The sequence below is a fragment of the Mchenga conophoros genome, linkage group LG18, assembly GCF_057382185.1.
Source record: "Mchenga conophoros isolate Kocher_MC1m ecotype Shallow Benthic linkage group LG18, M_conophoros_male_GT1.1, whole genome shotgun sequence".
In the NCBI taxonomy this organism is placed as follows: Eukaryota; Metazoa; Chordata; class Actinopteri; order Cichliformes; family Cichlidae; genus Mchenga; species Mchenga conophoros.
The window spans coordinates 26,207,616-26,220,771 of NC_140543.1; the positions used below are offsets into that span (position 1 = coordinate 26,207,616).

General features: G+C 38.9%; 1 long non-coding RNA gene across 1 annotated transcript; it reads right to left on the reverse strand.

Moving 5' to 3' along the window:
• Positions 1-369: 369 nt before the first annotated feature.
• On the reverse strand, positions 370-12,511 carry LOC146553972 (uncharacterized). Its single transcript, XR_014889561.1, has 3 exons — positions 12,205-12,511; positions 8,496-8,563; positions 370-944 (listed from the first exon to the last, which is right to left on the reverse strand). It is a non-coding gene; the product is annotated as an uncharacterized LOC146553972 (long non-coding RNA).
• Positions 12,512-13,156: the final 645 nt, after the last annotated feature.

Below are 13,156 nucleotides of genomic sequence, written 5' to 3' on the forward strand. Positions count from 1 at the left end.
GCTTTTTATGTAAAAATAACATATTCATGTGCCTTCCTAGAATGATAATGTAACACCACTAAGTTGGACTGGTTGTAGCCAGATATTTTTTTTTGTATTTGTCTGTCATTTTTTTTTTACTTTAGGTATGAATACTAATGCGTTTCAATTTAGCCTCCACAGACAGACACACTTTAGCTGTTTTTAAATGAATGCTAATCTCTCACATATTTAATTCTGATTGAACGTTCCTACTTCTTACCAAATCAGTTTTTTCCTGGCGCTGCTATCTTACTCATGCAGGGGCAAAAAGGAGATAGTGTTTAACGCCTGAAGGCGAGGAGATTTTTAAAAAAATGTTTTTTATTCACTTACTTACCTCTGTGGGAAGGTCAGAGGTCAGAGTCAGCTACAGGCCGCTAGTCCTGGAGCAGGTAGGGATTCGGTGTCAAGCTCAAGGACGTTATGGTAAGAAGGTTTCTTGCCGAGTCTTCTGATGCAAAGGTCAGTAACCTGCTCAATGTGCTACCTCGCAGCCCAATATGTCCTCCAAACAGACAGCATAAATAAAATGCATGAACAGTAATAATACAAAAATTCTTTTGCAAAGTATCTGTGGTAATGTTCATTCCTATAGCAGTTGTTATGTCAGCTGTAAATCAATACAAGGCCTAATTGAACATTATTGCTGTGCAGAAAGCTCTCCTCTGAGTCCCGATCTGTTCTTTGTCACGTTGGAGAATGCGAGTCACATTCATCCCATTCTGCGTTATTGTATCTGTAATTACACATTATCATGTTTTCATTTAGACTATTTATGGTAAAAAAGAAAAGAAAAAGAAAAAAATGAAATGCCACCTGCGTTCTTGCCATCCTCTCTCCCCATGTCTCTGTCAGAAGTCAGGTCTGAATGTTTCATGACTCATTCGTTCCCTTTCTCCAGTCCTCTCTGCATCTCATCCTGTCTGCAAAAGAACACACAATCTCTAAAAAGTTCTTCCCTCCTGTTCGTCTTTGCATGACGCAAGTCTAATTACGTTGAATTATTTGGCCAATGGTCTGTGAAGCACATTGCGGCCACGATCGGTGCACTACAAACAGACCGTTATCAGTGAAATCCCTCTGCTTGCGAGTGCATGGAGATGGAAGCATAATTAAAATGCAAGGAAACCAGGTCACAGATAAAACTATCCACTGGCCAAAGAGTAGACTCCTACACTGGCACGACTGTGTACTCTGCATTTTCATTTGGAAGCATTTTTTTTCATCCCACATCTCACAGTTAATTTACATCTTTTGGTACTTTAGCTGATATTATTCTCAGGATATTACTTTTACTAAATACAAGAAGTCTTTTTCAGTCATTAAAGGATAGCATTTTATACAGAAACATTACACTGTAGTAAGTAAACATTAGACTGTATAGTACTTGTGTTTAATTGATGATTACATGAATCCTGCATTTGATTTAGTAACAGAAACCATCTGTTTAGAAAAAACCTCACCATCTGTCACTGAAGGAGAGAATTAGTTAAGATGGCTTAACAGCCAACATTGAATTTACAGTCAAACTTTGCAATAAACGACACAAAAACTTGGTGACCAGAGAACGAGGGAGGAGTGAAATACAAATGGGCAGGACGGTTAATTAGTCATTCATCAGCGCTTCCCTAATAACGCCTGACCCGGGACGTTATAGCCGGTAATGATTATTTACTAAGTAACCAGCTGGAGGATATTACATTAGTGAATCATTGGGTAATTATCGGTTCATAATTAACATAAATCGATATCGCTCATCACCTTTTTTTCATGTGTCTCTCCTGATTAAAATGATACAAATGTCATGCTTCACTTTACTTGAGGGGACACAGACACAGAAGGTAATGATGAGTAATTCTGAAATAATGACCGAATTAAAGTATGATGATTCAGGTGGCACAAAAAGAGTAATGGTTGGAATAAATAGTACACATCAGTGTTAATCAGGAATTCTTATGAATTGATTCAGCAGCATGATGCCGTCTAAACAGTGTCCAGGAGATGACCTGACCTGACCGCAGACCTCTCGCCCGCTGAAAACATTCACACATTCAGAAATAAAGGAGAATATTTCCTTAAGAACAGGTGATGCAACACAATGATAGACATGCTTCTGCCCCATCTTTCATAAAATAAGCATATATTTTTCCAAAACAAAAAAAATAGACTGTCAAATGTATCAATTTCAGCCATTATTGTGTTGTTTTTAAGTGACTCTCAATTAAATATAAGACTTTAATGATTTTAACATTACTGCAATTTGTTTTTGTTTAGGCAGCAATGTGACAACTTTTTTTGTTGTTGTGTAAATGGAGCTGTAATTTTTTCCCTAATGATCACTACAGTATTATCTTTTGTTAAACAATGCGCGTGTGCTTGAAATTCCTGTATTAGGAGTTATTACTGTTAATGAACGACTCATTAACTATGATGCCATTCCTGTTTGTTGTTAGGGCCCAGGTCTGTGACCCGGCGTTTTGAGTTTATTTTGTATTTTTGTTTTTCTCATGTTAGATTGCATTTATGTTAAGTTTTTGTGTCAATTAGTTAAGGTTTAGTTGAGTGATTTATTCCAGTTTATGTTTCTTTCATGTCTCCGTGTTTATGAGTCTTTTCCTGTCTTCTGTGTTAGTCTGTCTTGTCCTCTATGTTTAATGTTTAGTTATGCCCGTGCTTTCGCCTCCCTTATCTGTTCCCATGTGTCTCTCCTTGTGTTTCTTGTGTCACGTGTGTGTGTTTCCATGTCTATTGTCAAGCTTGTCTTGTCATGTCCATTATGTTTCTTGTTTTATTTTGAAAGCCTTCCATGTTCAGTGTGTTTAGTTTTACTTCCCCTGTCGTGTCATGTTAATTTGTGTCAGCTGTGTTTCCCCAGGTGTTTCCACTTCCCTCATTAACCTTGTGTGTTTAAGTCCTCTGTCTTCCTCTGTTCAGTGTCGGGTTGTCTAGCGTCATGTACTTCAAGTCGCAGGATTATTTTCAAGCTTAGGTTCATATTCATGTTTCTGTTTCAAGTCACAGTTTACATAGTTAATCCTATAGCTTCCCCAGTTCAGCTTATAGTTTAGTTTCGCCATTGCCTTTCTATGTTCCTCTATCAGCCATAATTAAAAGCTCGCTTTTTGTTAAAATCCTGTTCTCTCCTGTTTTCCTGCTCTTGGGTCCGCACCACAAACACACCGGCTATCCTGGCCGTAACACCCTCCTTCTTCAGTCTTGATTTATATGTGGTATATATATGATTTATATATGGCCCAACTAAACATTGTGGTGTACTTATGAAAATTAGTATTACTAGTGTCACCAGGCTGCACCTTTTGGGAGTTAGTCCACAAATGATAAAAGTCATCTTTCTATTACAGTAAACACTATTACTGGAGTTGTGTTGCAGGAGTCATTCAGCTAATGTCTGCTGGCTGCCTGCCCTGAACAGTCATCATCCAATCATCCAATCACTGCTTCAGAGGTGAGTCAAGCCTTTGACTTCTTACATGTCTATGGGGCTGTAGTTCGAGTGATCCCTGACATTTAAATTACACCAATTTCCAGTTCTATATTCTTATTCTGTGTCTAAAAAAGAATCATTATTCACAGTTAACAAAATCCTTATTGAACTTATACAAAGCCCTGGTGAAGCCCCCTCAGGTCATCAGCTCACCCATTGCCTGAAATAAGCCCTTTTAGTGCCCATCCTCATCATGGCCCCAAACACAACCTGGTGTTTCTGAGTACCTCTTCACCTTTCTCAAAATACACTACATTACCAAATCTGATCCAAACTATGAGAGCATACAGCCCAAACATCCACAGCAATTAATATTACAGAGGCCCATTACCTGCTCATTTTGAGAGCTAATGTTGGATTTAGTCTTTTAATTACATTTAGACAGTATTGATATGATCTCAGTTAATCAGCACACACGAGGGAAATGCACCAAAAAGGTTAAAATTGAGAACTTCTGCTGTCTGGAAATATTGAATATTATCTGATGTGGTGGTGACTGGTAGCTCCCTGTACTGTGGCTTATAATAGCTTTCTCAAATACAAAACAGCTTGAAAACCTGTGTAGAATTATAAATTACAGCTTAGCTAAATACATCTTTTATGCTGTGCTTTCAGTCTATTATATAACATAGTAAGCTATTATATATACTCTGCTGATCAATACAAGACCATATTAATTCCCTTTTTTTAAAATCAAACACATTTAAGGATGGAAAAAACTTCCAGATTGAGAGTCATATGGATCCTGAGATTCTGGCTCGTTGTGAATACTTGCACATATGCTGATCTGAAATTAAGCAGAAAATAAGCAGCCACCATACAATCTACACTCAATGGAGTCAAAGGAGCTTGCAAAGAAAAGCGTCTGGACTTCTTTAAGTTGCTTGAAGACGTTTCACCTCTCATCCGAGAAGCTTCTTCAGTTCTAAGGTCAAATGGGGGAGAGTCCCAGATATAAACCTAGTGGGAGTATCCCCCCACAGAGGGACGAAAGGAGCCCCTGATGATCCTCTAATCGCCTGAGCCAAGGTGTGAAACTGGGTGTGGGTCCCAATCAGCCAGAGTTTCGGGTGTGTTCATTGTGAAACCTGGCCCCACCTTATCATGCGAATTCCTGAGGTCAGATGGCCCAGGATGTGAGTGGGCGTTAAGGCGTCTGGGAAGGGATCTCAAAACTGGATTATAGATGGCAGAGAGTTGGTGTCGTAAACCCCCGCCTCTGTTCAAAGATGGTCACTCACAATGAACACACCCGAAACTCTGGCTGATTGGGACCCACACCCAGTTTCACACCTTGGCTCAGGCGATTAGAGGATCATCAGGGGGTCCTTTTGTCCCTCTGTGGGGGGTTACTCCCACTCGGTTTATATCTGGGACTCTCCACCATTTGACCTTAGAACTGAAGAAGCTTCTCGGATGAGAGGTGAAACGTCTTCAAGCAACTTAAAGAAGTCCAGACGCTTTTCTTTGCAAGCTCCTTTGACTACGATGACCTGGATGACTGAGAACCTTCACAGACATACACTCAATGGACACTTTATTAGGTACACCATGCTCGTAATGCATTTGAACCTGTTTGCCTTCAAAACTGCCTGGATTCAATAAGATGTTTGAAACATTTTTGGTTTTGGGGATTTTGGTCCATATTCACACGATAGCATCACGCAGCTGCTGCACATCCATGATGTGAATCACCACATCCCAAAGGTGCTCTGTTGGATTGATATCTGGTGATGGTGGAGGTTGTTTGAGTACAATGGACACACTGTCGTGTTCAAGAAACTAGTTTGAGATGATTTCAGGTTTGTGACATGGTTTGTCAGCCATAAGAAGATGGGTACACTGGGCTCATAAAGGGATGAACATACTCAGCTGGGCTGATGCTCAGTTTGTACTGAAAGTGTGCAGAGAAAATATCCCTTACACTGTTACAGCACCAACAGTCTGAAGCATAAATACAAGGCAAAGAATATTCATGCTTTCATGTTGTTTACACCAAATTCTGAACCTGCCATCCGAATGTCACAGCATTTGGGTTACATTTTTACAGTTTTCTAGTGTCCAATTTTGGTAAGCCAGTGTGAATCGTAGCCTCTGTCCTGTTCTTAATTGGCAGGAGAGCCACCTGGTTTGGTCTTCTGCTGCTGTAGCCCATCTGCTTCAAGGTTCCATTTATTCTGTGTTCAGAGATTCTCTTCTATATACCTTTGTTGTAATGAGTGGTTATTTGAGGTACTGTTGCTTTTCTATCATCTTATAGCAGCCTGGTCAGTCTCCTCTGACCTCTGGCAACAAGGCATTTTTGCTCCGAGAGCTGTCCTTCACTGGATATTTTCACTTTTTCGGACCATTCTCTGCAGACCTTTGAAATGGCTGTGTGGGAAAATCACAGCAGATCAGCAGTTTGTGACATGCTCAGATCATGCTGTCTGACACCAACAACCATGCTGCATTTGAAATCTCTTAAATCTTCTCCATTCTGACGCTCAGTTTGAACAATGTCTGCATGTGTAAATGTAGAGTTGCTGCCATGTGATTGGCTCATTAAAATATATGCGTTAATGAGCAGTTGAAGAGGGGTGCCTAATTAAGTGGCCAGTGAGTCAGTGTATATATGACAGTGACAGGATAAATGAGGAAAAGCAGGTCCATGTCGTGGTCCGCATGTCTTCAGTGTCACCTTTCTTGTGTTCTCTCTCTCTCTTATCTCGTGAGAATGGGTATGTGCATGGCAGGTTACCGCCTCAGGAGGCGTGACAGTAATTAAGTTCATGAAAGAGCTGGATGCGCACACCTGACGGCCATTATTCATCACACTGTCTTGAGGATTTCCTCGGTGTGTGGCTTCTCTTTTTGGAGTCACAGTTCTACTTGGACATGTTCTTTAGATTTCACTCTTGAGAGGTTGTTTCAGTACCTAATGTGAAAACCAGCTCTTGTAAACAAAGCATCTCAGTAGTTGCTGTGTCTAGCTCCATCAGATCTTAGCTAATTGTGAACCAAAATGAAAACAGAAAAGTGCAAAAATATAAATATAAGAATAAATAAATAACAGAATAATAAGAATAAATAACAGCTTGTCCATCTCACTACCTATTTATTTTAAAAAAGCACAATGACTAGCACACTTGGATGCCGTTTGGGTTAAATGAGCTTGTTTCGACCTGCTTTGTATTTGTATTGCAGCATAATCTCAAAACCAGACATAGCCTTTGAATGAACTCAGAGAGGCTATTCTGAGATTGGCTGACTACCTAGCTACAGCTGAATGTTGAAAAAAAATCTCCTATACTTAAGCAAAATTAGCAATCGTCAGAAAAAACCAAAGGATGCTGCTTTTGTCTGCCTAAAAAATTCATAAATAAATAATAAAAAGTGATCTATAACAGCAATCATCTTATGTGTGGGAGACTGAATTGAGTTCACAAATCAAAACTGAAATAAAAAGTCATGGGGAAAAATGGTTCCTTCATCAAAGTGAACGCTCAAAGCTCATCAGTGGTGTTTACATTGAGCTTGTAAACCTTAATGTCCACCACGAAGACCACATAGCAGCTTACCTCATTAGGTTATAGAGCTCATCATAATGTTTACAGTGTAGTTTGTTGGCTTTTTCCAGCCCATGATACAGTCCTAAATCTTATTAGTTATTCCAAATAGCTCGTGCTCTAGTTAGCACAATTCATTTGGGTCTCATTAAAGTGTTTTTGATGAATAAAGAAGTGACTTAATGTGCTCCGGTAGTGACCTATAATGATTTAGAACATCATTAGAATCACCAGCCATCAAAGTGTAGGCTGATGCTGGCTGATTATCATGAATCTGGACAAAGTTGTTTGGAAAACCTAAAAAAAAAAAAAACCCTCAAAAAAAAAAAAACAAAAAAAACCACACCAAGTTAAATATGGCCCATTTACAATTTGAAGTGTTGCAAATATATGCTACATAAAGCAAATAGCTTTAAAAACTTTATTACAAAGGGAAAAGAAAGAAAAACTGCGGTGGTGGTCATTAATATATAGATTCAGTTACTGTGACTCAGAGTGTGTGTCGAAAATAATTAGCAGATTTAATGACTTGTGATTTTCCATTAAAATAAAATGCTTGCAAATTACCATGGTTACCATGTGTACATATCCACGGCCCTGTCAAATATGAATATATTCTTATTTATATTACGAGTATTAAATAGTCACTGACCTGACACTAATGCTGTTAGATATGACTCCGTTTAATTTGTTTAAATTAGCAACTTTCAAGAACGCGGTGAGGCGCAGAATGTGTAAGCCTGTCGTTTTCAGTAAGTCACATTAAATATTAAAAAGACCTTTCTGCTTTCATTTCCTTAGCTTTTACAAGTAAATGTTCTTGAAATCAAAACTAATTAATTAAATACCAAGAGATGATGTGAATATATATAACCATGACACAAAAAGCTACTTTCTGTCTGTGCAATATTCGCCACTTCTACCTCATGCCATTTATTCCGTCCCTTTGTGCATCTTCACACAGCGTGCAGTGCACCTCCAGTTTGATAATGCACTGCGTTTGATACTAAAAAATCTGCTGTTTTCAAGGCTGGAGTAAAGCTGAGTATGGCAGGAAGAAGTTCTTTTAAATAAAGCACATACAGGCACAGTTGGCTGGAGGTTAAAGAATGAGGCTCTTAAATGGAAGCATGAGGATTTGGAGCCTCTCAATTGGGTGAGGACATGAGAATGTGAATAGAAGAGAAAAGGAGTAATGGTGAAAGCAAAGTGCCCTTAAATATGTCCTTCAGAAGCTGACCATGGAATACTGGGGACACTTTACACACCTGAAAGACTGGGAAACAAAGCATAGGCACTCACAGAGAGACATAATATGCCCTCCTACAGTCTAAAAACATGAAGGTTAGGTGAAGTAGAGAAATAGCGTGTGTGTGTGTGTGTGTGTGTGTGCGTATGTGTTCTTGAAATAGACTGCCAACCTGTTGAGAGTGTAGTAGGGTATAGCTGAATGCATGCTGGGACAGGCTCCAGCAAACCCCCTGTAAGCCTGCATGAGATAAGAAAGGACAGAAAATGAATGGATATTAATTCCCACCATGCAACACACTAAGTGAGCTTTCTCAGGGTAAGTAAAATAGTTATCTCATTAAAGTACATTTAAAAGTACATTAGCGCTGTAACTTTTGAGAGAAGACATACGACTTTTGTTACCTAACAAATGAAATTTTACATAAATCACATCCTTACTCAATTCATCGCAGTCACACGCGCTGCTCCAGCTTTCCTCGGTCTGTTATGATCACGAGATTTCGGCTGCTAATGTCAGTCAAAGCTGAGTCCTTTCCCAGTAATACATTTTGGTACAGTACACAAAAATGCTTGTACTTATGATTCAATATGAAAGTTACAGAATCATTAAGAGTTGCTGAACAACATAATGTCGGTGACACAAAGTAAGGCGTTTGAGGTTTTTTGAAGTCGTACCTCAGCGCTTAACGATTTTTGTGCCCCTTGAAGTGAAGCGGTGTAACCACATTCCAGGTTTTAGCTGGGGATCAGGCTGACTGTAAAAGAAGGCATTTGAACTGTCATACTCAGAGCGCTTACAGCCTATTAATATTCCCGTCCCCGTCATAGTCTGGCTGAGAGTACTGTGGAGGAAGATGGCACGCGTGCTCATTGATGGCGGGTGGGCGTGAGATCGATAAATATAAAGTGCTGTTTTTGCAGCATAAAACTGTGTTTAATGTGCATGTGGATAGGTGAAAGTGGCCTTCAGTATAAATAAGACTAAATGTAAATGCTAGTCCATAATAAGATTTGGCCATGGAGCTGCGTGGAAAGGCAATAACTCAGAGGTCATGAAGTAATGAGGCACAACTTTAAAAGCTTCTCAGTATTATGTATCTCTTGGGGGTGCGCGGAAAGAGTAAATATTGATTCAGTAATGAGGAATGAACGGGTCATTATCGTCCTGTAGCTGAAGAAAGTCCTTGTGGAGAAAGTGATCCTTACAACTTACCTCCATTGTTTAACAGATAGTCGTGAACCAATCTTCACCTATTGATTTATCAACATGCTACGTGACCGTTTGTTCTCTGGCAGCTCATCATCGTTTACTGTGCAGCCTCTAATTCACTCAGCAATGACTCCAGCTTTAACAACAACATCAACTGCACTTCAATTACACAACGAGAGACTTAAATCGGATCAAATTGTGCAACTGAAGTTTTTACCCAAGTGCCTCTGACAGACACTCCACTCACCGACCACTTTATTAGGTGCACTTTGCTAGTGCTGAGCTGGACCTCCTTTTATCTTCAGAGCTGCATTAATTTTTCATGACATGGACTCAACAAGGTGCTGGAAACATTCCTAAGAGGTTTTAGTCCATATTGGCATGACAGCGTCACACAGTTGGTGCAAATTCAACAGATGCACATCCATGATGCGAATCTCCTGTTCCATCGACATCCCAAAGGTGCTCTGATGGATTGTGATGTGGTGACTGTGGAGGCCATTTGAGTGCAGTGAGCTCATTGTCATGTTCAGGAAACCAGTTTGAGATGATTTGACTCTGTGACACTGCGTGATCCTGCTGGAAGGAGCTGTCAGAAGATGGGTGTACTGTGGTCACAAAGGGATGGACTCAGGTAGGCTGAGGTGACTAGCAGAGATGGGCAGTAATGTGTTACAGTAATCTGATTACTTTTTTCAAGTAATGAGTAAAGGGATTACTATTACAAAAAGTAATTAGATTACTGTTACTTTTCCATAAACACGCTGTGTTACTGCGTTACTAAACCGTGATTTTGTTTATGAGAGTGTCTCATGACAATGACGTGCGAGCGTGCGACGTCTCTGGCAGCAACAGACGTGTGCAGATCAACAATGGATAATATGGAGTGTTGGAGAGAGTACGACCATGCAGCGTTTAAAGCTGGGAAGTACTGACATTACTCTGAGTTTGATTCCGTAAAAAGTGACAAAAACACTAGTGTCTGTTGTACACTCTGTGTGGGAAGAAAAGTTCTTTCTACAGCGAAAAATAAAACGTCAAATCTGACCAAGCACCCGGCAAACCTCCAACAGCCCCACTCCTGCTAAACAGGTGAAAATCTACTTAAGAGAGACAGGACTCAGTGCTGCTGAATCTTTGATTTTATTTATTTTTCGCTGTGTTTTACTTGCATCTATTTGAAAGAGTGAGTGTAAATACAAAAATATTTCATTTCATATGCTGGGATATGCAGAAAATAGGGTTAAATGTTAAACAAATTTCTTCAAGTCAAAGACTGTTGCATATAATTTAATTTTTTACTTGATGCAATGTGCATAAAGTTAAAAGATTAAAACTAATAAAACACAAAAAGTTGTTAAAAAGTTTTAACAAGAGACATTTTCATTTGATTCATTTTTAATTGATGGAAAATGCAGAAAAAAAAAAAGAATTGGGCTGAAAGGTTTTGCTTCATTAGGTATTCAGGTTGTGTATCATGTTTTTAAAAAGTAAGTAATGAAGTAACTAATTACTTTTGAAAATACGTAATCAGTAAAGTAGCTGGATTACTTTCTTAGAGAAATAATCAGTAACTAATTACTATTTTCAAGTGACCAACACTACTGACTAGGGACCCAAGAAAATATCCCTCATACCATTACGGTACACGACCACCACTGGAACCCATATTTTTGAGTATAATATGTAACAAAGTAATGTATGTATGTAACGTATGAGCTCAGAATACTTTTTGTCCTATGCTTCATTTCTGGTTTGTAATAATTTAATTCATAAATGTTACCAACACTAGTCCCTCATCACCAAGAAGTAAATCGTCAAGGAAAATGTTGCTTTAAACTAAGCAGTGAAATCACTCAGCAACACTGTTCTGTGTGATTACAGCTGTATATATTTAAGTCAAATAGTATGATTTTGTCATTTGTGACATTTTGAAGAGTAGTTGAGTATTTAACCCTGTAAAGCCTGAACCAATGAAATAATTGCCAGCAAATTAAATATTTTTGAAATTCTATTTAATGAATCTTATGACAAAAATTATAAATTTGTACATATGTGTTTTCATTTTTTGCAGTTCATTTAAAAAGAAAAGAAAAAAAAGAATCACACTGATGATGTAGACGTCAAAGAACTCACAAATATGACACAGCTGAATCTTAACACAGGGTATTATGTGATTCTAGGTTGCTACAAAGGCAAGGAAGTTATTTATAGGTGTGTTTACAACTAGAAAAACACCATACTGGAGCTGGAGAGTCATATTTTTCCACACGAAATGTTGAACGATATTCGGAAATTTTATTATTCACACCCAAGTGCTCGAACAGAACAATGTATTTCTAATATGCAGCCACAGTGACAAACCCGACAGCAACATGAGTGCAATACACACAAACTTAATTCATGAATTATTCATATGAATTTATTTACAAATCATGTTCTTGCTGCGTTTGGGTTTCCTTCTGTGCAAATGCATCAATTTTCACCCTAAAGTCATAAAGTCCTGTTTGTACCACTCGTAAGCTTTAAGTTCTCAAATCTCAGTTCTCAAGTCTTTTTCTTTGTTTGTTTTTCCATACTTTTTTTTTTTTTTTTTTTTTTAATCTGGCCACTATTATGATGAGAACTAGCTCAAAAAATTGTAACAAAGATGCACTGTCACTGCTTACCTGTCAAGGGTTTCTTGATGTTCATCTGCATCACCGCTCATCTACAAAACAGTCCAATTAGGCAGCTCGTCTCTTTGGCATGCATGCAGGAATTGGGTCATATTGGGTGGCAACAGAGGTGGTTTGAAACTCAAAACATGAAGCTCAAACTAGAAAACATGACCAGGCAACAGCGAACCAGAACATTACCAGAATGACAGCAGAAAAACACAGCAAGCATAGAAGACAACAACAGAGGACAACACGGGGCTTAAATACACCAGGGAGTAACGATGGAATGGAAAACAGGAGGTAAGCACAGCTGGGGCTAATCTGACATAACCAGACACAGGAAGCAAAGCAGGATACATTGATATAGGACACAGACTATCAAAGTAAAACAGGAAACAGGAGATAGGCACAGAGACGCAGATTTGACAAGGGGACACGGCTGACGGGGAAGACAGAGCGAACAAGGAGCACAGAGACAGGAGTAACAAACTGCAACACAAGGACACGACTGGCTTTAAAGACACAGGAGACACTAGACAGGAAACTAGACAAGGGGCGTGAAACACAGGGGAGGCATTGAGACAAAACCAAAGAATTAGAAAACTCCAAAAGATATAACAAGAATTTAACCGAAACAAAGAATATTAATGATCAAAAACATAAACACCGAGTCACCAAACTCAGGACCCTGACAAATGGTCTTTCTTAGTCTGTAAGAGTGGTTTCATATTAGCATGTTTTTAGTCACATTAGTGGTTTATCTATTAAAACAACACATCATAGCAAACTGTAAAAGAAAACTGCAGTCTTCACCGTACACATGTTCAATGCTTGAGTCAGTGTCAACCTCACATACACACTGTAACTCACATCATAGTGGCTGTAATGAGACCCCGTCAGCTCCACAGCAGGTCAGAATTTTCACTCGTTCCTTAAAATGTCTGAACATTTACTTGATGGA